Here is a 25,092-nt window from a genome sequence, read left to right on the forward strand (position 1 = left end):
TATATCTATACCAATAGTGCATTTGGCATCGCAATGTACGGCTGCACTGTAAGAGTGCATCATTGTGAGCAGTAAGCAGCCGCCTAGAATGTGTATCATTAAATACCTTTTTTCTCTTACTCTAACGACACATTGGATCTAGCATATACTTATATGGTGCAACAATCTGTGAATATATTTTTTTTATTGTTTTCTGTATTTAGATCAGGTCATCGTCTAGGAGGCCGTGATCGGACCCAGTCCAACTGTCATCGAACAGGGGCAAATTAGGGCAATACAGGAGGTTCCTGAACACAGGATCGCCCTTATCGGGGCGGCTATTCCGTTTTTTAGGCAGGACTAAATATCTTAGGGCCATACCTAGGGACAGGCCCAATCCAGAAGTTGTCATCCTGTCTATAATCGAGTGTTCTTTAGGGATCTCATTATGCAACAGAAACAATCCTCTCAGAGCACGATTTGCATCTCCAGTTATTAGGTGTCGATTTTTTCTTTTCTTTTTCTTTTCTTTGTGTGTTTTTGTTACAATGGGAGTTTGTTATTTTATATGTACGATATAATAAAGGCTACGTTTTAATGCAGGTGGTACCCTGTGATTACATCATTTATACATGCCATCCGTGTCTATTTTCCCTCTGACGGGGTATTGTCTTAGCTGTGATTACTAAATATATATATGTCATTTCATGCCATTTTATGCATTTCCTTTGTCACAGCTGCTAAATTCCTATTTCAGGCTGGTGAATGCATTACATACATCCAACACTAGAGGTCTCTGTAAGATCATTTATATAGGTCAGCCTCAGGAATTTAGCTAGATTAGGAGTGAGGAGTTAGGAGAGGAGAGGAGACAGACTTGTCTCTGTCCTCCTGGGCCTAGCCCAGGGGACCATACTACTGCAACCTTTGTAATCCAAGACTAGGTCTCATTGATCCTTTACTGTAAAACCCCTTCCAGGGATTAAGAGAATAATTGCTGTTTCTTGTGCAACCTTTTCAAAGAAGGGAGCAGAGAGTTTGCCTGCCATGAGGGAGACCGCCCTTGGGTTAGAACTTACAGAGGATCCAAACTATTATTGAAAGGCTGAGTAACCAGAGCAAGATCAGGAACCAAGTACAAGTTAAGATCATCACTCCTACACAGTTGAGCTGGAACCTACATATACCACCTCACTGAGCCTGTTATTGGGATTTACAGCTTTGCCATCTGTATTTATGACAAAGTGCTGCTATACTTATTGCAAGACAAGTAAAGTTCCTGTTTGGTTCAACTACTGCCTCTCTCATCATTCAACTCTATCTCCTAATTGCACCTTACAGTGCTGGCATCACGAACAACACAGGGGCCCAGCCACCAAAGCACCCTAAGCATACCCTTTACCATTAAGGGCCCCTCAACTTCCATCTGGCTGGTGTTCCCTGCAACAGAGAGTGCCCCGGAGGATTTAGTGCTGTCTTCCCCTCCACTGCAAGGCCGGCCCAGGGAGCTACGGCAAGAGTGAGTACAACTACTACACCCATTCGGCACACCGTTACACTCACATATCGCCCCTGCGGTCTGGCACGTTGCATGCTCAGAGAGAATACAGCCTGTATTAGACAGGTAGATCAGCAAGCGATTGTCAGGAGGGAATCGTTCCCTCCTAGCAATCGCCTGCTCGCTAGCGAAGTAGACAGCGGCTAGTACATGCAGCTATCTCCTCAGCAACATGAGGAGGAGCGATCACTAGGCCATCGCTCGTCCCCATGCTCTCTAGTGGTTTGCCGCCGGCAGATCGCTATTAGACAGCACAATCTGCTGCCAGAAAATCCTGATTTTTCAGCATGCTTAAAAATCAGAATTGGCAATTGGCAGCAGTATTAGGGCTCATGCACACGAATGTAGGTGGCCTGTGCCCGTTTTGCGATCGGCAAACAGCAGGGCTGCAATATAAGGGCACTAGCCGTGTGCCCACCGTATCATGGATGCGGACCCTTTTACTTAAATAGGTCTGCAATCCAGGAGATACGGTGCGGAACGGAGGCACGGATTGGAAGCATATGGAAGCTCTACTTAGTGCGTCTATGGGTTTTCTATCCGTGACTCCGCACCGCAAAAAAGTAGTGCATGCAGATCACGGACCCCATTCAAGTGACTGGGTCTGCGTCCGCAGGCAGGGCAATGGGCACACTGTCGGTGCATGAGCTCTTACACTGCAAGATGATCGCGAACAAGCGTTCATGCGAATGCTTGTTAGCGATTAATCTGAAATATTGGCCAGTGTAATAAAGCCTTAACCCTCATATATATGTTGAATTCAGCGCACACACCCAGAGCAACTACCCAGAATTGGCTAGAGGCTAAAACTATGGCTCGATTACAGTTGTGTTTTATGTGCCGTGGGTGGTAAAGGTATGCCCAGGTGATTTGCAGGTAATATACAGTACAGACCAAAAGTTGGGACACACCTTCTCATTCAAAGAGTTTTCTTTATTTTCATGACTATGAAGGCATCAAAACTATGAATTAACACATGTGGAATTATATACATAACAAACAAGTGTGAAACAACTGAAAATATGTCATATTCTAGGTTCTTCAAAGTAGCCACCTTTTGCTTTGATTACTGCTTTGCACACTCTTGGCATTCTCTTGATGAGCTTCAAGAGGTAGTCCCCTGAAATGGTCTTCCACAGTCACCGGACCTGAACCCAATCGAGATGGTTTGGGGTGAGCTGGACCGCAGAGTGAAGGCAAAAGGGCCAACAAGTGCTAAGCATCTCTGGGAACTCCTTCAAGACTGTTGGAAGACCATTTCAGGGGACTACCTCTTGAAGCTCATCAAGAGAATGCCAAGAGTGTGCAAAGCAGTAATTAAAGCAAAAGGTGGCTACTTTGAAGAACATAGAATATGACATATTTTCAGTTGTTTCACACTTGTTTGTTATGTATAGAATTCCACGTGTTAATTCATAGTTTTGATGCCTTCAGTGTGAATCTACAATTTTCATAGTCATGAAAATAAAGAAAACTCTTTGAATGAGAAGGTGTGTCCAAACTTTTGGTCTGTACTCAGGGGCGTAGCTAACGGCTCATGGGCCCTGGTGCAAGAGTTCAGCTTGGGCCCCCCTTCCCTCAGTGCGTTGTGTGTCTTCTTATGTGGCACAAGGGTCTTTGGGCCCCCTCAGGCTCCTGGGCCCGGTAGCGACTGCTACCTCTGCACCCCCTATAGCTACGCCCATGTCTGTACTGTATATTACTAGGATAAATATATATTTCTAGGAGATTCTTGCACTAACATACAGTCCTGATCAAAAGTTTAAGACCACTTGAAAAATGGCAAAAAAATAATATTTTACATTGTTGGATCTTAACAAGGTTCCAAGTAGAGCTTCAACATGCAACAAGAAGAAATGAGAGTGAGACAAAACATTTTTTGAGCATTCAATTAATTGAAAATAACGATTAAACTGAAACAGACTGTTTTTCAGCTGATCCAAATTTTAGGACCAAATCTGTGCAAAGATGTGGATTCATTGTCATTTTCTGTCAGGTAGTCACACGTTGTGATGGCAAAGGCAAAAAAACTCTCCCTTTTTGAACGTGGTCGGATTGTTGAACTGCATAAGCAGGGTCTCTCACAGCGCGCCATCGCCGCTGAGGTGGGACGCAGTAATTATTTTTTATGAATCCATGTGTAATAAAGTACCTTATTTCCATATGTCTTGTTCTTTTTATTCTGTGTCTTGTCATTTCTTCAAAAAAACGCTTCTTATGATATGCAAATGAAACTGTAAGGAGCCCAGAGGGGCGTTATTCTTTCTCCACGGTGCCCAGGAACGCCCCTCTGAAGTGCCGTGCCCGCCGAAATTTGAAAACTAAGAACTCCTCCAAGTTCAGCTAAATCGCCTCCCAGAGGCGCGGCTAAGTGCTCCCCCCCCCCTCCCCCCCAGTGCCGCGCTCTGCGGCAAACACCCCCGATCCTCCTCTCGCCTGCATCTGAAATCCCGCGCTAATATGCTAGTGACAGATTCCCTTTAAATGATCCTGAGGGTTATGGAACAAAAACGCCAAGTGGAAGACCCAAAAAAATGTCATCAGCACTGTGCCGGAGGATCCAATTGGCTGTCCGTCAAGACACTGGACGATCCTCGACCCAAATTAAGGCCCTTACTGGTGCTGACTGCAGCCCCATAACCATCAGACGGCATCTGAGACTGAAGGGCTTCAAAAACAAAAAACATCTTCAAAGACCTCGTCTCATTGAACGCCACAGAACTGCTCGTTTGGACTTTGCAAGAGAGCACCAAACATGGGACATTCAAAGGTGGAAGAAAGTTTTATTCTCTGATGAGAAAAAATGTAACCTTGATGGCTCAAACGGATGACAGTGTGGCGGACGTTCCCGCGGCAGGTGGCAGTAGATCGGTGAGACTGGCCACACATGGTTTGATCTGACAGGTTTTCCTTGTGGATCAATAGGCGTCTGTGTTGTTTCTGGTAATGGTCACACCCCTTACCTCAGGTGTTGCTAATGTGGTCATTTAACCTTCCTTATTTATAGTTACTTCTCCCACTATGCTGTGCGGTTTATAGCTTCAGTTTCAGTTGTGAATAACTGGTGTGTGGATCCCGGAAAAGTTCCTGGTGCTTCCATTGCTCGTTGGAAGTTTAGTCTTTCCTTTCCCTTTTGTATTTTGTTTGGGTTATCTTGTGTGTTGCATTTCCCTTTTTTTTTGTATTAAGGCCTGAGGGAGACTCCTGTTCGTCTTTCCTTTTGGAGGAACAGGTTGTCTCAGTCCTGACATTAGTACCAGGGTCCTATAGGGTGTATTAGGACACTAGGTTCCGGTGTATGAACTCACCTACCTCTGGGGTCTGTTCATACTGGTAGTTAGTCAGACTTTGATTAGGGTTTTACTAGGTGTCCATCTCCTTTCCCTAGTTTCCAGGCCTTATTCCCTCACCTCTTCCCTCCTATGTTCGGTGTGGTGTCCCCCCCCCCACACCTAAACATGACAGACAGCTGATGCAACAGGATCCATTTTTTTTAGAGGATCCTGTTTTGTTTTCCTTTCTCTCTTCTTCTGACGGATCAGAAGAACGGAAAGCTCTGTTTCTTTTTATCCCTTTTACTGTCACAAACTGTTGACTACATTGTAACTGTGTGTATCTTTTTTCATCTTTTTATCTCACAATTACTTTTTGTATTGCACTGCACTATTGTAAATTAGAAATATTGATGTCTCCTGCAGAACTTACTCTACTGAAGGGAAAAACATTATCTGTATTGATTCAGGGTATTTTTATGTTCCATTAAGATAAAACAATTTATTGTGATTCATTGGTACTGAGAACATCTGGAAACGTAAACCCCTAATGTCTAGAGAAGTATAGGTAGTGGTAGTAATTGTATTAGAAATATTGGGGTGTTGAAAAACTGTGGGAGTAATGTAGCATAATTCTGTCATCTAAAATAGGTGGGCGTGAATTTATGTGATAAATTATTTAGCTCAGTAGTGTAATTCACCCCTGCAATGTGACCTGGAAGTAGGTATTGTCACACCCAGGATAGGAAATAACTGTTAGGACTCTTCCACAGGAGCCAGGGGCGTAGCTAAAGGCTCGTGGGCCCTGGTGCAAGAGTTCAGCTTGGGCCCCTGTTCCCTCAGTGTTTTGTGGCCAGGGGTCGGGAAGCACGTAGCCCTCCTGCAGCCTGAGGCAAAAACTGAATCTATAACAGAGCCAGCCCACCTTCTATTATACCAGTGTCTTCTTATAAGCACAAGGGTCTTTGGGCCCCATCACGCGCGTGAAAAATGCATCAAAACGCATTGCAACCGCGCAGAAAAAATGGAACTGAATGCGATCGCAGACAAAACTGACTGAACTCGCTTGCAAAATGGTGTGAGTTTCCCTGAACGCATCCGGACCTAATCCGTCACGCTCGTGTGAAAGGGGCCTTAGGCTACCTTTCACATCTGCGTTTTTGCTGTCCGGTTTTGAGATCCTGGCATAGGATCTCAAAACCACAGCAAAACAATTCCATTCGTATAATACAACCAGTTGCATCCGTTCAGAATGAATCCAGTTGTATTATACCGAAAATGAAAAAATCGGATCCGGCACTAATGTAAGTCAATGGGCACCAAATCTGGTTTTTCGTGTCCCCAAAAAAACGGATCTGGCACCATTGACTTACATGGTTTTGGCGCCGGATCCTGCTTCTTTAGTTTCCTATGCCACACACAAAAATGCTGCTTGCATTGGGACGCAACAAACCGGAATGGAATGCATTCTGGTGCACGCTGTGTCGGTTTGTTCAGTTTTGTCCTCATTGACAACAAATGGGACGAAAATGAGGCGTTGTGCTGCGATTTTGAGAGCCTGCGCCGGATCTCAAAACCGGACAGCACAACGCAGATGTGAAAGTAGCCTTACGGAAGCGCACGGCATTATCATGATCACAGAATTATACTGACAGCTTTATGTCAGTATGATTCGGTTACAGAGCATTATCAATCATGATTTGTGTCGTGCACTTCCCAAGTCCAGAACGCACGATCCCTCTCTCACACAGAGCGTGATTCCCGCAAGGGACACGTTTGTGTGAAAGAGCCCTTAGATCCCAGCAGTAGGAGCCCCTTGGAGCTGCCTGCAATGAATAGAGAGGCTGATCGGGCATGTGCTGCACTTGGCTGCTCTGTTGATATCAGGGGGCTTCATGAGGTACGGGCCCCTGTTCTCATAATCAGTGAAGATCCCAGTAGCAGGACCCTTACCGATCTAATAGGTATCCCCTATCCTTTACTTAATATGGGATTTCACCCGGCTGCCTAGCCTTTCCGCCTCATGTGCATTAATGAGCATTAGCCCTGCTCGCCGGTTCACTGGTTGTCCTTCCTTGGTCCACTTTTGGTAGGCACTAACCACTGCTCACCAGGAACACCCCCAAGACCTGCCATTTTGAAGATGCTCTGACCCAGTCATCTAGTAATCACAGTCAGATCCTTCCGCTTGCCCAATTTTTCTGCTTCACCTTCAAGTACTGACTGTTCACTTGCTGCATGATATATCCCATCCCTTGGTGTCCTTGTCACTACATAATCCATGTTAGTCGCCTCACCGGTTTTAATGTTAATGCTGATGGATGTATATGACTCTGCTGCATACAACTCTTCAGTATGCACAGCCAGCACTGCTGCATGTACTGACATCACACAGCTCCGCTGCAGTCATGTCCCATTTGCATTGAGCTTTTCTGCAGGCACATGACACACTCGGCTCTGCAGCGCATACATTACACACACACACAGCCCTGCTGCAGGCATGCCTCATACATTTCCAGCCACGTCCTTCCCTGCGCACAGCATGACTGCATTCCTCTGGAGGATCAGGATGTAGTAGAGGTCGCCCTTAGGCTGGGTTTCCACCTTCAGGTTTTCTGATGCAGTTTTTGGATCCAAAACCAGGAGCGGATTCAGAAAAGAGAAGAAGTCCTATCTGTCCTTAATATTTTCCCTCCCTTTATGATCCATTCCTGACTCTGCCTTCAAAAACTGCATCGGAAAACCTGACCGTGAAGACTCAGCCTTACGTCTGACACCTCGCATAGCCAAGCACAGACCCAGGGCTGGCTCCTCCCAGTCATGTGACCGACCACATGGCCCTGACATCATCGAAGGTCCTTTAGCTGACTAGGATCTAGCATCTACCGGCCGGTTCGGCTGCGGATGGCAGAGTCCGGCCTGGGGGCTGGAGGAAAACCGGAACCAGCAGTGGGTGGAGCGGGTGAGATCTTGTATATCTTTTCACATTGGAGATGTACCTGCCGGCCAGACATTATTCATCTATTGCAGATGTCTACATGAGTTGTTATAGTCACTAATGAGGACTGGCTACTATGTGCTCGTTACATGGCTCTCCAGTACCATCTATCATATGTGGGTTGTGAATGCCATCAGGGCACTACTGCGCAAGCGCCAGCACCTTCACAGTAACCCAGGGTCAGGCAGGGTTACTCAAACCTGGGGAGGCAGGGCTGGATCCAATAAGGAGCGGAGTTTTAGGTGCAACAACGTGTAAGGGTCCATTCACACGTCCGCAATTCTGTTCTGCATTTTGCGGAACGGAATTGTGGACCCGTTCATTTCTTTGGGGCCGCACGATGTGCTGCCTGGATCCGGAATTGCGGATCCGCACTTCCGGGTCCGCAATTCCGTTCCCGAAAAAAAAATAGAACATGTCCTATTCTTGTCCGCAATTGCGGACAAGAATAGGCATTTTCTATTAAGTGCTGGCAATGTGCGGTCCGCAAAATGCGGAACGTACATCGCCAATGTCCGTGTTTTGCGGATCCACAGATCACACACGGACGTGTAACTGGACCCTAAGAGTGATGCCCCTGGTGCACCTAACAGCTCAGGAATGTGGGTACTGAGCGGGATGGGGGGGAAAAAACAATAGAATCGGAAGACTAGAGCACATCTGGCACTGGACTTGGATTGTTATGAAGGTATGTGGTGACAGATTCACTGCTTCATCGGGGCATATGGATGTAATAAGGGGTTGGGGGGTACTACATGGACAGCTTCTGTTAGACAGTGGATAGCTGCTGCAAAGTAGAGAGACTCTGGAGGACTTCGCAAAGCAATAACTTCGGCTCATCGGAGCCAATACATTCTAATACTGTACGGAGCTCCAGTATTAGAACAAAGTTTTATGCGAATCAACTTTGGACGTTTCACCCGAAGTCGATTCGCTCATCCCTAGTCACAATATTCTACTCCTGGAAAACCCATTTAATGAAAAACTGCTGACAGTCAACCACAGATCAAGCTGGCTTTTATAACATATGATTACCTTTAATAGTTAATGAAAAGCAATGATCTACTCCCGTCCTTTCTTATACTGCGCAGACTCCACAATAAGGCCTCATGCACACGACCGTTTTTTTTTTGCGGTCCGCAAAAACGGGTTCCGTTTTTCCGTGATCCGTGACCGTTTTTTCGTCCGTGGGTCTTCCTTGATTTTTGGAGGATCCACGGACATGAAAAAAAAGTCGTTTTGGTGTCCGCCTGGCCGTGAGGAGCCAAACGGATCCGTCCTGAATTACAATGCAAGTCAATGGGGACGGATCCGTTTGACGTTGACACAATATGGTGCAATTTCAAACGGATCCGTCCCCCATTGACTTTCAATGTAAAGTCAGGAGTTAATATACCATAGGATCGGAGTTTTCTCCAATCCGATGGTATATTTTAACTTGAAGCGTCCCCATCACCATGGGAACGCCTCTATGTTAGAATATACCATCGGATTTGAGTTACATCATGAAACTCAGATCCGACAGTATATTCTAACACAGAGGCGTTCCCATAGTGATGGGGACGCTTCTAGTTAGAATATACTACAAACTGTGTACATGACTGCTGCCTGGCAGCACCCGATCTTTTACAGGGGGCTGTGATCAGCACAATTAACCCTTCAGGTGCCGCACCTGAAGGGGTTAATTGTGCGTATCATAGCCCCCTGTAAGAGATCAGGGGCTGCCAGGCAGCAGGGGGCAGACCCCCCTCCCTCCCCAGTTTGAATATCATTGGTGGCCAGTGTGCGGCCCCCCTCCCCCCCCCCTCTATTGTAATATCATTGGTGGCCAGTATGCGGCCTCCGTCGGCCCCCCTCTATTGTAATTTCATTGGTGGCCAGTGTGCGGCCTCCATCGGCCCCTCTCCCCCCCTCTATTGTAATTTCATTGGTGGCCAGTGTGCGGCCCCCCCCTCTCTCCCTCTATTGTATTATCATTGGTGGCCAGTGTGCGGCCCCCCTCTATTGTATTAATATCATTGGTGGCCAGTGTGCGGCCCCCCTCTATTGTATTAATATCATTGGTGGCCAGTGTGCGGCCTCCCCCCCCCCCCCCCGATCATTGGTGGCAGCGGAGATTCCGATCGGAGTCCCAGTTTAATCGCTCTGGGGCTCCGATCGGTAACCATGGCAACCAGGACGCTACTGCAGGCCTGGTTGCCATGGTTACTTAGCAATATTACAATATTAGAAGCATCATACTTACCTGCTGCGCTGTCTGTGTCCGGCCGGGAGCTCCTCCTACTGGTAAGTGACAGGTCTGTGCGGCGCATTGCTTAATGATCTGTCACTTACCAGTAGGAGGAGCTCCCGTTGCCATGGTTACCGATCAGAGCCCCAGAGCAATTAAACTGGGACTCCGATCGGAATCTCCGCTGCCACCAATGATCGGGGGGGGGGGGGGGGGGGGGGGAGGCCGCACACTGGCCACCAATGATATTAATACAATAGAGGGGGGGCTGGGGGAGGCCGCACACTGGCCACCAATGATATTACAATAGGGGGGGGGGGGCTGGGGGAGGCCGCACACTGGCCACCAATGATAATACAATAGAGGGAGGGAGGGGGGGGCCGCACACTGGCCACCAATGAAATTACAATAGAGGGGGGGAGAGGGGCCGATGGAGGCCGCACACTGGCCACCAATGAAATTACAATAGAGGGGGGGAGGGGGGCCGACGGAGGCCGCACACTGGCCACCAATGATATTACAATAGAGGGGGGGGGCCGGGGGGGGCCACACACTGGCCACCAATGATATTACAATAGAGGGGGGCCGCACACTGGCCACCAATGATATTCAAACTGGGGAGGGAGGGGGGTCTGCCCCCTGCTGCCTGGCAGCCCCTGATCTCTTATAGGGGGCTATGATATGCACAATTAACCCCGAAGGTGCAGCACCTGTACACAGTTCGTAGTATATTCTAACTAGAAGCGTCCCCATCACTATGGGATCGCCTCTGTGTTAGAATATACTGTCGGTTCTGAGTTTTCACGAAGTGAAAACTCAGCTCAGAAAAAGCTTTTATGCAGACGGATCTTCGGATCCGTCTGTATGAAAGTAACCTACGGCCACGGATCACGGACGCCAATGCCAATCTTGTGTGCATCCGTGTTCTTTCACGGACCCATTGACTTGAATGGGTCCGTGAACCGTTGTCCGTCAAAAAAATAGGGCAGGTCATATTTTTTTGACGGACAGGAAACACGGATCACGGATGCGGCTGCAAAACGGTGCATTTTCCGATTTTTCCACGGACCCATTGAAAGTCAATGGGTCCGTGAAAAAAAACGGAAAACGGCACAACGGCCACGGATGCACACAACGGTCGTGTGCATGAGGCCTAAGTGTTTGGCGCCTGTGCAGTACAAACAGTTCTCCTTTGCCTCCAGTACTAGTCCTATATGCGCAGCTGGCAAGTAAAGCGAGCGTGCGCACTGTGAAAGCCCTCGTTCGTCCACAGGTGCAGAATTTGAGTTAGAGGAGAACTGTTTATACTGCGCAGACGCTGAATGTTTTTTGTGGAGTCTGCGCAGTATGAGAGATGACAGGTGCTCACAATGTCTGCTGGATGGGAGAGACAACACCCTATTTTCTGTGATGTCATATGTATGGGCCACAGCTACAAAATCACACCACAATCAATGCTTTCAGGAGCAGATGTGAAGAGCAAAAGAGAGAATAAGCAGATTATGGCTTGAAGTTACTCAACACATCAGAAGCAGTGACTGTAAGGCCCCTTTCACACGGGCGAGTTTTCCGCAATGCGTGAGGTGAACGCGTTGCACCCGCATTGAATCCGGACCCATTCACTTCAATGGGGCTGTTCAGATGAGCGGTGATTTTTCACACATCACTTGTGCGTTGCGTGAAAATCGAAGCATGTTCTATATTCTGCATTTTTCACGCAACGCAGGCCCCATAGAAATGAATGGGGATGCGTGAAAATCGCATAGCATCCGCAAGCAAGTTTATGACGTAGTCACGCTCACCACGTGGTGAGCCCGGTGACGTCATCGCAGGTCCTGCTGAATGAAGATAGAAGATTTATATCTTCATTCAGCAGGACCTGCGCTGACGTCACCAGGCTGAGCGCAAATACGTCATCAAAGGTCCTTTTGCAGGTCCTGAAACAAGAAGAAGAAAGAAGATGATGCCGGCTGCAGGAACAACAGGATGAGGTGAGTAAATATATATATATTTTTTTTTAACCCCTCAAGCCACATTTTAGTAAGCATTCTGTATTAAGAATGCTATTATTTTCCCTTATAACCATGTTATAAGGGAAAATAATAAAATCTACAGAACACCTAACCCAAACCCGAACAGTGAGGAAGTCCGGGTTCGGGTCTGGGTACCACATACATTTTTTTTATCACGCGTATGCAAAACGCATTGCACCCGCGCAATAAAAACTGAACATCGGAACGCAAACGCAGTCAAAACTGACTGCAATTGCGTCCCTACTCGTGCGGTTTTCCCGCAATGCACATGCGACGTATCCAGAGCAAATCCGGGACGCCTGTGTGAAAATGGTCTAATGTAGTCAGTAACAGAAACACATTGCAAAGTGGCCAACCCAGTTAAAAGGATAGTCTGTTTTCGCCAATGCCTTTTTGTTGGAAGGGTTCCCCAATTATAAGCTGTTCACAAGATGTCCCACCGCTTGGACACCAAGTAAGTGAACTATGGAGCAACGCTGCAGCAAGTGCAATTTCCCTGCAGCATCACAGAAGGGAAATAAAGACATCTGTGTGATGTACTACCTCAGGGCAGAATCTGTCTGCTTCACCCTCTGGCAGCTGGCAATATAGCCCCACCTTCTCCTGCAGAAGGAAAGCTATACTGCCATGCTACTGCAGAGGTTCTGGTCCTTACCTGCCAGGGTAGAAAGCTCTTTATATTGGCTGCTTTGCAGGGGATGAAGACTCTCTATGTACAGACCTGGGAGTGGGAGAGTTACTGAGCATGTGTGACCAGCAGCACTCAGCTCAGCACATGGACGTGTAGAGCTCTGTACACTGTATACACCAGGTAAGCACTTATCATCACTCTTCATTGGACCCTTTCTTGAACAGCATGAAAATGGTAAATGTGCTTAATGTTTTCTGCCATTTACTGGCGGGACACTCAGGAGGTGTGGAAATAGTTGAATGAGCATATTGTGCAAAGATGGAATCTGTCAGACATTTAAACTGCGAATTAAAGGACCTTTTACACAAAGCAAGAACTGTTCAGATCGGAGCGCTTCCAGGGTTTCTTAGCAGTGATGTCTTGTGTAAATGAAGAAGTTTATTGCTGTGCTTGTCTGGTTGCAAACAGAAGTCTTAAAGGGAACCTGTCACCGGGATTTTGTGTATATAGCTGAGGACATGGGCTGCTAGATCGCCGCTAGCACATCCGCAATACCCAGTCCCCATAGCTCTGTGTGCTTTTATTGTGTCAAAAAAAACGATTTGATACATATGCAAATTAACCTTAGATGAGTCCTGTACGTGAGATGAATCAGGGACAGGACTCATCTCAGGTTAATTTGCATATGTATCAAATCGTTTTTTTTTTACACAATAAAAGCACACAGAGCTATGGGGACTGGGTATTGCGATGTGCTAGCGGCCATCTAGCAACCCATGTCCTCAGCTCTATACACAAAATCCCGGTGACAGGTTCCCTTTAACTAACAGAACGTGAATACTTGGTTACAGATCGTTATGTGCAGATGGGTCTTATGGGCTTTTACTTGTCACCTGAGAATGTCTTTAACTATTTGCAGACTGTCCGACAACTACAGTCGTAGGACTGGTCCACATATAACTGTAGAGACATTTATAAATGTCCCTGCAGAGTCTGCAGCTGCAGGAGAGGAGTGGGGAGCCATCTGGGCAATCCGGAGAGAAGGTAGAGACTGTATATATGTTCCCATCTCTGCCTCCTGATATGTGTGTGTGTGTGTGTGTGTATATATATATATATATATATATATATATATATATATATATACACTCGCCTAAAGAATTATTAGGAGCACCATACTAATACGGTGTTGGACCCCCTTTTGCCTTCAGAACTGCCTGAATTCTACGTGGCATTGATTCAACAAGGTGCATTTAGAAATGTTGGCCCATATTGATAGGATAGCATCTTGCAGTTGATGGAGATTTGAGGGATGCACATCCAGGGCACGAAGCTCCCGTTCCACCACATCCCAAAGATGCTTTATTGGGTTGAGATCTGGTGACTGTGGGGGCCATTTTAGTACAGTGAACTCATTGTCATGTTCAAGAAACCAATTTGAAATGATTCGAGCTTTGTGACATGGTGCATTATCCTGCTGGAAGTAGCCATCAGAGGATGGATACATGTTCTCATTCTGTTTACGCCAAATTCGGACTCTACCATTTGAATGTCTCAACAGAAATCGAGACTTATCAGACCAGGCAACATTTTTCCAGTCTTCAACAGTCCAATTTTGGTGAGCTCGTGCAAATTGTAGCCTCTTTTTCCCATTTGTAGTGGAGATGAGTGGTACCCGGTGGGGTCTTCTGCTGTTGTAGCCCATCCGCCTCAAGGTTGTGCGTGTTGTGGCTTCACAAATGCTTTGCTGCATACCTCGGTTGTAACGAGTGGTTATTTCAGTCAACGTTGCTCTTCTATCAGCATAAATCAGTCGACCCATTCTCCTCTGACCTCTAGCATCCACAAGGCATTTTTGCCCACAGGACTGCCGCATACTGGATGTTTTTCCCTTTTCACACCATTCTTTGTAAACCCTAGAAATGGTTGTGCGTGAAAATCCCAGTAACTGAGCAGATTGTGAAATACTCAGACCGGCCCGTCTGGCACCAACAACCATGCCACGCTCAAAATTGCTTAAATCACCTTTCTTTCCCATTCTGACATTCAGTTTGGAGTTCAGGAGATTGTCTTGACCAGGACCACCCCCCTAAATGCATTGAAGCAACTGCCATGTGATTGGTTGACCAGATAATTGCATTAATGAGAAATAGAACAGGTGTTCCTAATAATTCTTTAGGTGAGTGTATATAGCACTCAGTAAGAGGAGCTTAGGTTATAGTCACATGTGCAGGTTCTTTTCAGGGTTTTTGATGAAGTTTTTGTAGCTTCTTCTCACCAGCTGTCACGCTCGTGTGTGGGAGGAAAACACCACACTGAGCATAGGAGGGAAAAGGGGATACCGGAATAAAGCCTGAAAACTAGGGAAGGAAAATGGGCACTTCCTAAAGAAAACCCTAACTCCAGTCCTGACAGACTACTAGTATGAACAGGCCCCAAAGGTAGGTGAGTTCATACACCGGATACCTAGAAGCCTATCTCACCCTATAGGACCCTGGAACTAATGTCAGGACTGAGTCTACCTGTTCCTCCAAAGGAAAGGACGAACAGGAGTCTCCCTCAGGCCTAATGACAAACAACAGGGAAAGTCAATATACACCTATATATAAACAAAATACAAAAGGGAAAGGAAGCACTTATCTTCAATGAAGCTTTGGTAGCACGAGGAACTCGGCTGAGAACCAAACACAAGCTAACCACAAGTCCAACAGAAGCTATAATCCGCATAGTGGGAGAAACAACAATAAATAGAAAAGGTAAAATGATCACAATAGCAACATCTGGGGAAAGAAGGTGTGGCAAGCACCAGAAACAGCACAGACGTCATTTGATCCAAAAGGAAAACATGTCAGATCAAAGCAGGTGTTGCCAGTCTCACAGATCTCCTGTTCCCTGTCGCGGGAGCGTCCGTATGTCTTGGTACGTCCGTGACACCAGCACATTGAAGTAGTTCTCCATTGACCTATCCTCAGGTGATCCATATATGATTGGTGGGGGGTCTAAGTCCCAGCACCCCCACCGATCAGCTGTTTTAAGAGGCCGCAGTCTCTTCCTTGACCAGTGATGTCACGTATATTGGTCACATGGTCCATTTGCACCTCAGTCCCATTCAAGTGAACCGGATCGTTGCAGCCTCTTCAAACAGCTAAATGGCAAGGGTGCTGGGAGTCAGACCGCCCCCCACCACCAATCGGATATTGATGACCTAAGGCACATTTAGATACGCCAAGCAGCAGCAGATTGTCGGGAAGGAAACGTTCCTTCACAACAGTCGGCTGCTCGTTCCGTGAAGTAGACTGCCCATCTACATGCAGCGATCTCCTCCACAGTATGAGGACAAGCGGTTGCTATTGTGATCTCTCATCCTCATACAGCTGCACTGTTTCTGGGCAGCAGATTGCTGTTTAGACAGCACGGTCTGCTGCCCAGAAATAATTATTTAGGTGCCTGCATGAACGACAGGATCACCCGATGTACTTTTAAATGGGCAGATTGTCGGGAACAAGCGTTTGTAGGAACATAATCTGACCAATAATCTACCCTCGTAAATCCACCTCTATCCTAAGGATACGCCATCAATATTAAACTCCTGGAAAACCCTTTTAAGTGGACCTTCTGAGAAGAGAATCAAAAGCCGATCAGGAGGCACCATAACAAGTGCTTGTTGACACTTTTGCCCATTGTCTGCTTTTCCCCCTGGAGTGAATACTTACTTTACATAGCCCCACTGTCAGCTCGTCCTCCCTATAATTTTTCATTTTCTCTAACGTCTTGTGTGACCTGTTTGTTACAATGTGTCTAAGCATTCTCCATTTTATGGATACTTCTCCCTTTTATTGTATTATTATACATGTGTGTCATGGGGTTATATTGTATCTATGCGTTCATGACATTGTTTCTATTTTATTGATAAATAACTGAAAAAGCCAATAAAATTATGATTAATAACATATATAGTTGTGTTTTCCTTTGGTCTCCCACTGGGTGTGGGCACTGTTTGAGCCAGCAGTAATTTTCTACAACCCATGGGCTGGACTTGGCTTGTTTTTAGGTGGGACCTCAGTAGAAATTATATTCCCAGAATAGCCTTGCTGAATTCATCCCTTGTCTGAGGCTGTGTGTAATTTATCTTCTGATATGAAAAAAAATATGGTTTTCTTTCCATTTGAATGTATTTTACGCTGAATACTAGTGAGTTACAAATTAGGCTAGGGCTACACGGCGACTTTGGTTGCCCAGTATGAAGACTACAATGTCACACTGCATTGAATGATTATGTGTGTGTGGTCACGTTGTGGCTCATGAAATACCATGACATGGCCATCACCAAAAGTCCAAACCTGCATTTTCCATAGCATCAGCACAACGGCATACAAGGAGATTGACCCCTGACCTCTGTAGGGGCAGAAACAGAGAAAGGTTAAATACCCCCCTTCCACCACCAACACCGGTGTTTTCTGTCCCTACAGAGGACAGGGCAGAGAAAGGTCTCCCTGTATGCAGGGAGAGAAGCTAGGAACTACAAGGACGTTTTTTTTTTTTTTTTTTACCTGAGCAAAATCGCTGGCATCCTGCCATGGCGTCCCCCTGCCCTGCTGCGGTCCCAGTACTAACGATGAGCAGGGGTGTGATGGGTATACTCGCTCTGGTCGTATCTGGGGCCTTCTCGCGGGGCGATGGCTCCCTCCTGCCCTACCGAGGCTTCAGCAGAGTTGGGCACCCGGCGCCTGAGGCGCATATGTGTGACGTCACTTCCGGCGCTCCGGAAGTGACGTAGGCGGTGTACGTGTCTGGCCCGGCTCAAAGCCGAGGCCTTCGACATTCTATGGATGCTCCTGGCCTGAAGTCTGGGGCCCCTCACCTGTCTCTCCTGAACTGAGAGGGCGACAGTATCCTGCCGCGATGTCTGGGACAGACGCATGCTCTCCTAAGGAGACCGAACCACCGCTGCCACCATCTGTGAGTCCCCTCAGGGGGTGTTTTTTGCATGGTCAGGGAGTCTGCTGGTCCCCCTCTCCTGCGGCAAAAAGGGGGGGGGGGGAGAATATTTTATCCTCCTGTATAAGGCTTACTGTTGGTCTTTATCTGCTTATCACTGAAGATAATGTTGTGGGTCTTCTCTCTATCTCTTGAGAGGTCCACTTTATGTGCAGATGTTACATTTGTTTGTTTTTTCAGGTCCCTGGCTCCAGGTACACCTCTCTGGATCCATACCCCCCCCCCCCCCTTTCCTCCGACCGTCCCCTTATTTTCAGGTGTCCAAAGAAACTCAAAAAAAGGTCAAGAGATCCCTCAGATGTATCTCCTGTAATGGCAAACTTCCAGACAATTATCCCAAGAAGCTTTGCAAAGATTGTATATCAAACATTGTACGTAACGGAGCACCCTCTCTGAAAGAGGAACTTAAATCTATGATACAGGATGAAATTCATTCATCTCTGGCCCACCTATCTGCTAATCCCTCCGATTTACCTCAACCCAAGAGGAAGCGTGCTAGGTCACCTTCCTCTTCTGACTCTAAAGCCATAGCGGACGTGAGTGTCCATTCGGCCAAGTCATGGGAAGAGGGCGAAAGAGTCTCCGATTCGGACTCTGTGGACAGTGGGCGCAGATTCTATTTTTCTATTGAAGATATGTCCGACCTACTCAGAGTGGTCAGATCCACAATGGGGGTGGAGGAAGTACAACGCACCCACTCCATAAAGGAAGAAATGTTTAGAAGGTTAAGAGTTAAAAAAAACACGAGTGTTTCCCATAAACGAGAGCATTAGGGACATCGTTTTGAAGGAATGGGCAGACCCTGAAAGACGTCTGGGAGTCTCTACTTCCTTTAAGAACAGGTTACTATTTGATCCCGAAGAATCCAAGATCTTCAATGAGATCCCCAAAATAGATGTTCAGGTTGCTAAGGTGAACAAGAAGACATCCCTCCCATTTGAGGATGCCTCCCAGCTCAAGGGTTCCATGGATCGTAAAGCCAACAGCCTCCTCAGGAAATCTTGGGAGGCTGCTATGTTTAATATTAAGACTAACATTGCGGCTACTTCCGTCGCTAGATCCATGTTTCTTTGGCTGGGAGAATTAGAAGATCATATAAAGAATAAAACATCTAGATAAGAAATCCTCAATTCCCTTCCTCTCTTAAAATCTGCTACTGCCTTCCTGGCGGATGCCTCGGCTGAGTCAGTCCGATTCTCTGCCAGAGATGCGGCGCTTTCCAACTTGGCCAGAAGGGCACTTTGGATGAAGTGCTGGTTTGGGGACAAGACTTCAAAATTAAAACTTTGCTCAATACCCTTTTCCGGGGAGTTTTCGGCCCAGTCCTGGACAAAATTTTAGAAAAACCCGCTGACAAAAAGAAAGGGTTTCCGGAGGATCGTCCCTTCAGGCGCCGATTTCCCTTTCGCTCTTCCTCCTGTCAAGAGAGAAGCTACAGGGGGAAGTCGGGGCGCTGGAGTTACCCTAAAGGGGGAAGAGGGAAAGGTCAATCCTCTTCCCACCAGAAGCCATCCGACAAGCAATGACGCCGGAATGGGGGGAAGACTTTCAAGTTTCCTGGCGGAGTGGGAATCTATTTCCCAAAATCCCTGGGTCTCCAGGGAACAGGTTATCAAATAGAGTGTTCTTTAAAACCCCCAAATTTTTTTCGCTAACACGATTCCAACCCAACCCTTGGCAGGGAGTCCAAAATCTTCTTCTGATGAATGTAATCACCCCAGTTCCACTTCCAGAAAGGGGCCGGAGATACTATTCAACATTATTCCTAGTCAGGACAAAAGAAGGCACATTTCGAACAATCATAAACCTGAAACCTTTAAACAAATGTATTCTTTGCCGGAAATTCAGGATTGAAACCCTTGCATCTACGATACCACTCCTAAGCAAAGACATCTTCATGTGTACAATAGACCTGCGAGACACTTACTACCATATTCCTATTCACGTCGACTCAGAGTTTTCTCCGGTTTGCAATCCAGGATGTAACGGGAAAAATTCATCATTATCAGTTCAAAGGCTTCCCCTTCGGGATCTCATCGGCCCTAAGGATCTTTACCAAAGTGATCTTTACCTTCGTCAGGAGAAAGGGACTTATGGTGGTATCCTACTTGGACGACTTTCTCCTGATCAGCGAAGGTCTCTATCAGATCAACTCGGATCTGAAATATTTTCTCTCCATCCTAAACAACCTCGGGTGGATTATAAACGAAAACAAGTCCGTCCTCACCCCCTCAAGAAAAGTCTGTTTTCTAGGCATTATCCTGGACTCCCGAAGGCAAGTGGTATTCCTACCTCAAGACAAGATCTCGACTCTTCAGCAAAAAATCTAATCCTTTCAGAAGAAAAGGTCATGCTCAATCAGAGAAGCAATGAGTCTGCTAGGTCTGTTAACATCCTGTATCCCGGCAGTTCCCTGGTGCCAGATTCACTTCAGACCTCTTCAGTCTTGAATCCGGGGAGTCTGGAACAGGTGTGAATCCCCCCTGGATCATCGAGTAATCCTACCAATTCGGGTACTTCAGTCCCTAAACTGGTGGAAGAACCACGAGAACTTATCCAATGGGACTCCCTGGCAGAAAACTCCCCTAATACAAGTAGTAACGGACGCAAGTCTATCCGGCTGGGGCGCAAAGGTAGGGGATCATCTTTTTCAGGTCACCTGGCCACAATCTATCAAATCCCAGTCGTCAAACTTCAAGGAACTGAGAGCAGTTTGGGAGGCATTGAAAGCAGCAGAGGGAATACTACGTCTTCACCATATAAGAGTGCTATCAGACAACACTACTGCCATCGCTTACCTCTCCTATCAAGGGGGAACGCGGTCAGCAACTCTTCAAACGCTGACAACGAAAATGGCCTCCATCTCTGCAATTCATCTGAAGGGAACGCTGAATCTGGAAGCGGATTTCCTCAGCCGCCACAGGATCAATCATACGGAATGGTCCCTAAGCTCAGAGACATTCAGGTTGGTGGTAGAAAAGTGGGGGATGCCCAATGTGGATCTATTCGCCACCAGGGTAAACTCAAAGATGGAGACATTCTGTTCCTTAAACCCCAGGGAAAGACCTCATGCCTTGGATGCCTTCGCCATCCGTTGGCATTGGAAGCTATGCTATGCCTTCCCTCCGCTTCCTTTAATTCCGGAGGTAATCCAGAAAATTCGCCAGGACAAGGCCACAGTAATCGTGATCGCTCCCCTATGGCCGAAGAGGAGCTGGTTCGCATCTCTCCAGAGATACTCCCTACAGGATACCTGGCCCCTTCCTACACGGGGGGATCTACTCCATCAGGGTCCGGTTCTACACCTAAACCCACAGCTTCTGAAATTAGCAGCATGGATCCTGAGACCCAGACTCTAAAACGACAGGGCTTATCAGATAAGGTTATAAACTACCTTGAAAGCCTCCAGGAAGAAAGTAACATCTGCAATCTACCTTAAAATCTGACAATTTAACAAAAAATGGAGTGGCTCTACTGCTCCGTAGGGTGGAGAGGTGCTCAATATCTAGGTGTAAACTCCAAACACCAGAAAATAAAGAATTTCAAATAATATTGGAGATATGGCACTCAGTATCTGGAAAATTTTGCTCAAAACAAGTCGCTTTATTGATGCAATAAAATACTTAAAATGTCATACATTTTACCTTAAAATCTGGAAACGCTTCTGCTCCTGGAGTGGCGAAAAATCTCCACACCTGCATAGACCCAACATTCAAAGAATCCTGGATTTCCTGCAACAGGGTCTCGACCTGGGGCTTAGACCCTCTACCCTGAAGGTCCAAATCTCAGCCCTAAGTTGTTTTTTTGACCAAGATATAGCTAGTCATCGTTGGGTCAGAAGGTTCATTAGAACAGCTACCAGACTTCGTCCAACAATCACCTCCTGTGTCCCCTCCTGGGATTAAAATATTGTCCTTACGGGTCTCACTCTACCACCATTTGAACCCATTACCGATTGTCCAATAAAATTATTGTCCCTTAAAACCGCCTTCCTAATTGCAATTACCTCGGCCCGCAGATTAGGCGAGTTACAGGCTCTATCCGTTAGGGAACCCTACCTTCGTGTCCTGGATGATAGAATGATTCTCCGACTCGACCCAGGCTTTCTCCCTAAAGTTGTATCCAGCTTTCATCGGAGCCAGGAAATTACCCTGCCTTCCTTTTGTCAAAACCCCTCTAATGACAGAGAGTCTTCATTCCACTCTCTGGACGTTAGACGGGCAGTTCTAGACTATATTTCTGCTACCAGAAAGTTCAGAAAATATGACAACTTACTAGTACTCTTTGGAGGAAAGTACAAGGGCCAGAAGGCCTCTCTGTCTTCTATAGCTAGGTGGATCAAGGAAACCATTTATCTGTGTTACCAAATTCAAAATCTTCCATGTCCAATCAACATTAAGGCCGATTCCACTAGGGCCATGTCTTCCTCTCAGGCAGAGCGAGCTGGCGCCTCCCTGGAAGAAATATGTCGAGCTGCCACTTGGTCCAGCATCCATACATTTATAAAACACTACCGCCTGGATCTTTCCAGATCCTCTGATCTGTCCTTTGGACGGAAAGTCCTCCAGGCTGTAGCCCCCCCTTAACTGATATATTTTGTATATCTCCTTGTATGCTGTCGTGATGATGCTATGGAAAAACCGGAATTAGACTTACCGGTAATTCAGTATCAATGAGATCATCACGACGGCACGTTATTCCCTCCCTACATATATTTCTAAATTTTTAACTTTTTGAGGGTCTCCAGAAGGTATGAACTTAGTAATACCTTCTCCATTGTTTGTTATTTTTTCACCACCGGGTTACTCTGTGTGATTTTGGAAGCACTGGTGTTGGTGGTGGGAGGAGGGTATTTAACCTTTCTCTGTTCCTGCCCCTACAGAGGTCAGGGGTCAATCTCCTTGTATGCCGCCGTGATGATCTCATGGAAACGGAATTACCGGTAAGTCTAATTCCGTTTTTTTGGTTGCAAGTCCTTTTTTTTTGTATAAATCGTAAATCTAAAATAGTCATGTGACCTCGTTGTGGTCAAATTTTTTTGGGCTGTGCGACTTGTCTGACACTTGATGTCATGTGAGCAGTCAGTGAGTAGCCCTAGCCTAAAATAAACTACTATACATGGGACAAATACCAGTAAATGCTAACGCTGACTGTACTTGGATGACCACAGCATTTCCTTCTTGGAAGTAGGTTATAAAAAAAATGTGACATCAAATAATACCCACAACTAACCGAGGGCATTAGAAAAGGTCACTCAAGAGCCTCTTACAGAGCATGCAAGGCGGAGCAGATTTACTAAGCCTGTAGATGGCTGGATGATAAATGTGGTGCATGGAGAGACACTTTGTTCACTAAAGGAAGAAGGTATTGAAGCCAGCATGCAATTAAATCTTCATAATTTATTTCCTCATTTAAATCCACGTCTCTCACTTGAGGGAGCTCTAGCATGTAGTAATGCATGACGAACACTAGCGGGAGCACTGGCCTGCAGTAATTGTGTTGAGATGGGAATACCCCTTTAATCCAATGGGATGTCTGTGTAATGTAATACAGTGGAGGTTCTCCAGGAGGCTCAGAGCCAGAGAAGCTCTTTGTAGCTCTTTATTCTGGCAAAGTAATGAGGATCCAGCTGAACAGGAGACCTCCTTCTATTAACCTAGAATTTACTGATAAGGTGTATGAGGGAAAAAAAGACAACCCTATCAACTACAAAAAAAGATTGCTATAGCCTATCATTTATAACTTAATTACACAAAACTGTATACTTGCAAATGCATAATTACAAAAAAATGACATTCATTTTTTTTGGGTTTACAGAAAAATAAGTAAATTTTAAAAATACTTACAACTATAACACTTGTGAATCCACAGTTGTCCTTATGTCATATGTGGTAACTGGAATAGCTGCATGGCCCATTGTCTTTCACTCACACCAACTTCAAATACATGTATAAAGTAGTGTCCATAAGTTTTTACCAGCCATGGGCAGTTTTCCTGGACAGCAGTGGTGTACAGCCCATGATACTGCTATTGGGCTATGGTGGGAGGGAGGCCTGGCTTCACTGCTTATTATGTAGTCAAATGAATTTCCTGCAGTCACCACTAGGAGGACCACCAACTGCATAGAGATTTATACATCTCCTATTGGGTTCTATTGTAACTATAGAAATTCATATTCATTGAGCTCCCCCTTGCATTTGCAAGCAGCCAGAGCATTATCATTTACAGATGGGATATGGTGTTCACTAGGGATAAGTACATGGAAAAAGTAAAAATCTAACATTTGGATTAACACCATACTTTTTCTGACATGTGCAATTTTGTGGCACAGAATGTTAACAACATCTGTCACTATAATGACTATAACGGCAGTATAACATTTAACAATTCTGTGGCCTTTTTGCATTTTTTTTTTTTTTTACATCTATGGCCAAATGTTTGCTTAAAGTCAATATAAAATACCTTTTAGGTGTTTTTCTTCACTTTTGGTGCAATTTTTGGGTCAGTGGCTCCCCCCCCAAAAAAAAACAACAACTGCAGCACGTTCTAGTTGTGGCAAAAAGACAAAAGCCGTAATCATATGTGTAAAGAAGCCTTAGGGCTCATGCACACCTTATTTGTTTGCGCATCGCTAATTCACTTCTATGGGTCTGCAAAAAAAAAAAAAAAAAAAAGCACACAGATGTCCTCTGTGTGCTGTCCGCATCTGTATGTCCTTTCCACAAATTATAGAACATGTCCTATTATTTATCCGTATTTTGCAGACAAGATGGGAGTGAGAAAAAGGCGCACGACGTGTCCATATTTAGCGGATTTCTGGTTTCCAGACCGAAATACAGACACAGTTGTGTACATGAGTACTTAGAAAAGTGACAGAAAACAACACAAGCTCCAACTACTCCCCATTAACAGGGATGGGAGTAGGGGGTGACATTCTAAATTTTGCTAGGAGGCCCTATGACTTCTTCGTTTGCCCCTTCTTGACAATAACTGTCTGTATTGAAACAGATGCCATTGGCGTCTGATGGGATCATCACGTTTATCTTATTTATCCCAAAGGTAACCTGTCGCAAGGTCGGAGCATGTTGTCTGGCGGCTGGGGTTTAGCTTTCTATCTGTAAAGCGTGCATTTCGAAGTTAGAACTTATCAGGGCCCAGCGGCATTGTGCGCATGTGCAGCAAAGCGAGGCGTACTGTCCTTTCCTCAGCTTTATATGAACCCAGTGCTTCTAGACATGGGTCCTGGAATTGTATCAAGTAAGTTCTAACTTTTCTAACCATTTTTCACACAAGCATCTATAGAAAGCTAAACCGTAGCTGTAACACCTTGGCCTCAAACCTAGTGACAGGTTCCCTGTAAGACCGCAGACCAGCCTGTTCCTGCCATCAGAAA

The 25,092-nt window shown here is 46.0% G+C and overlaps 1 protein-coding gene across 1 annotated transcript in view; it reads left to right on the plus strand.

Annotated features, from left to right (window-relative positions):
* Positions 1–7,659: 7,659 nt before the first annotated feature.
* The window catches only part of AMMECR1L (AMMECR1 like), a 69,806-nt gene continuing 52,373 nt past the window's right edge, over positions 7,660–25,092 (plus strand). The window contains exon 1 of the mRNA XM_040427986.1: positions 7,660–7,771. The gene's annotated coding sequence lies outside the window, so the exon portion shown is untranslated. The remainder of the gene's footprint in view (positions 7,772–25,092) is intronic.

Source organism: Bufo bufo, chromosome 4, assembly GCF_905171765.1.
Source record: "Bufo bufo chromosome 4, aBufBuf1.1, whole genome shotgun sequence".
NCBI classification, from domain to species: domain Eukaryota; kingdom Metazoa; phylum Chordata; class Amphibia; order Anura; family Bufonidae; genus Bufo; species Bufo bufo.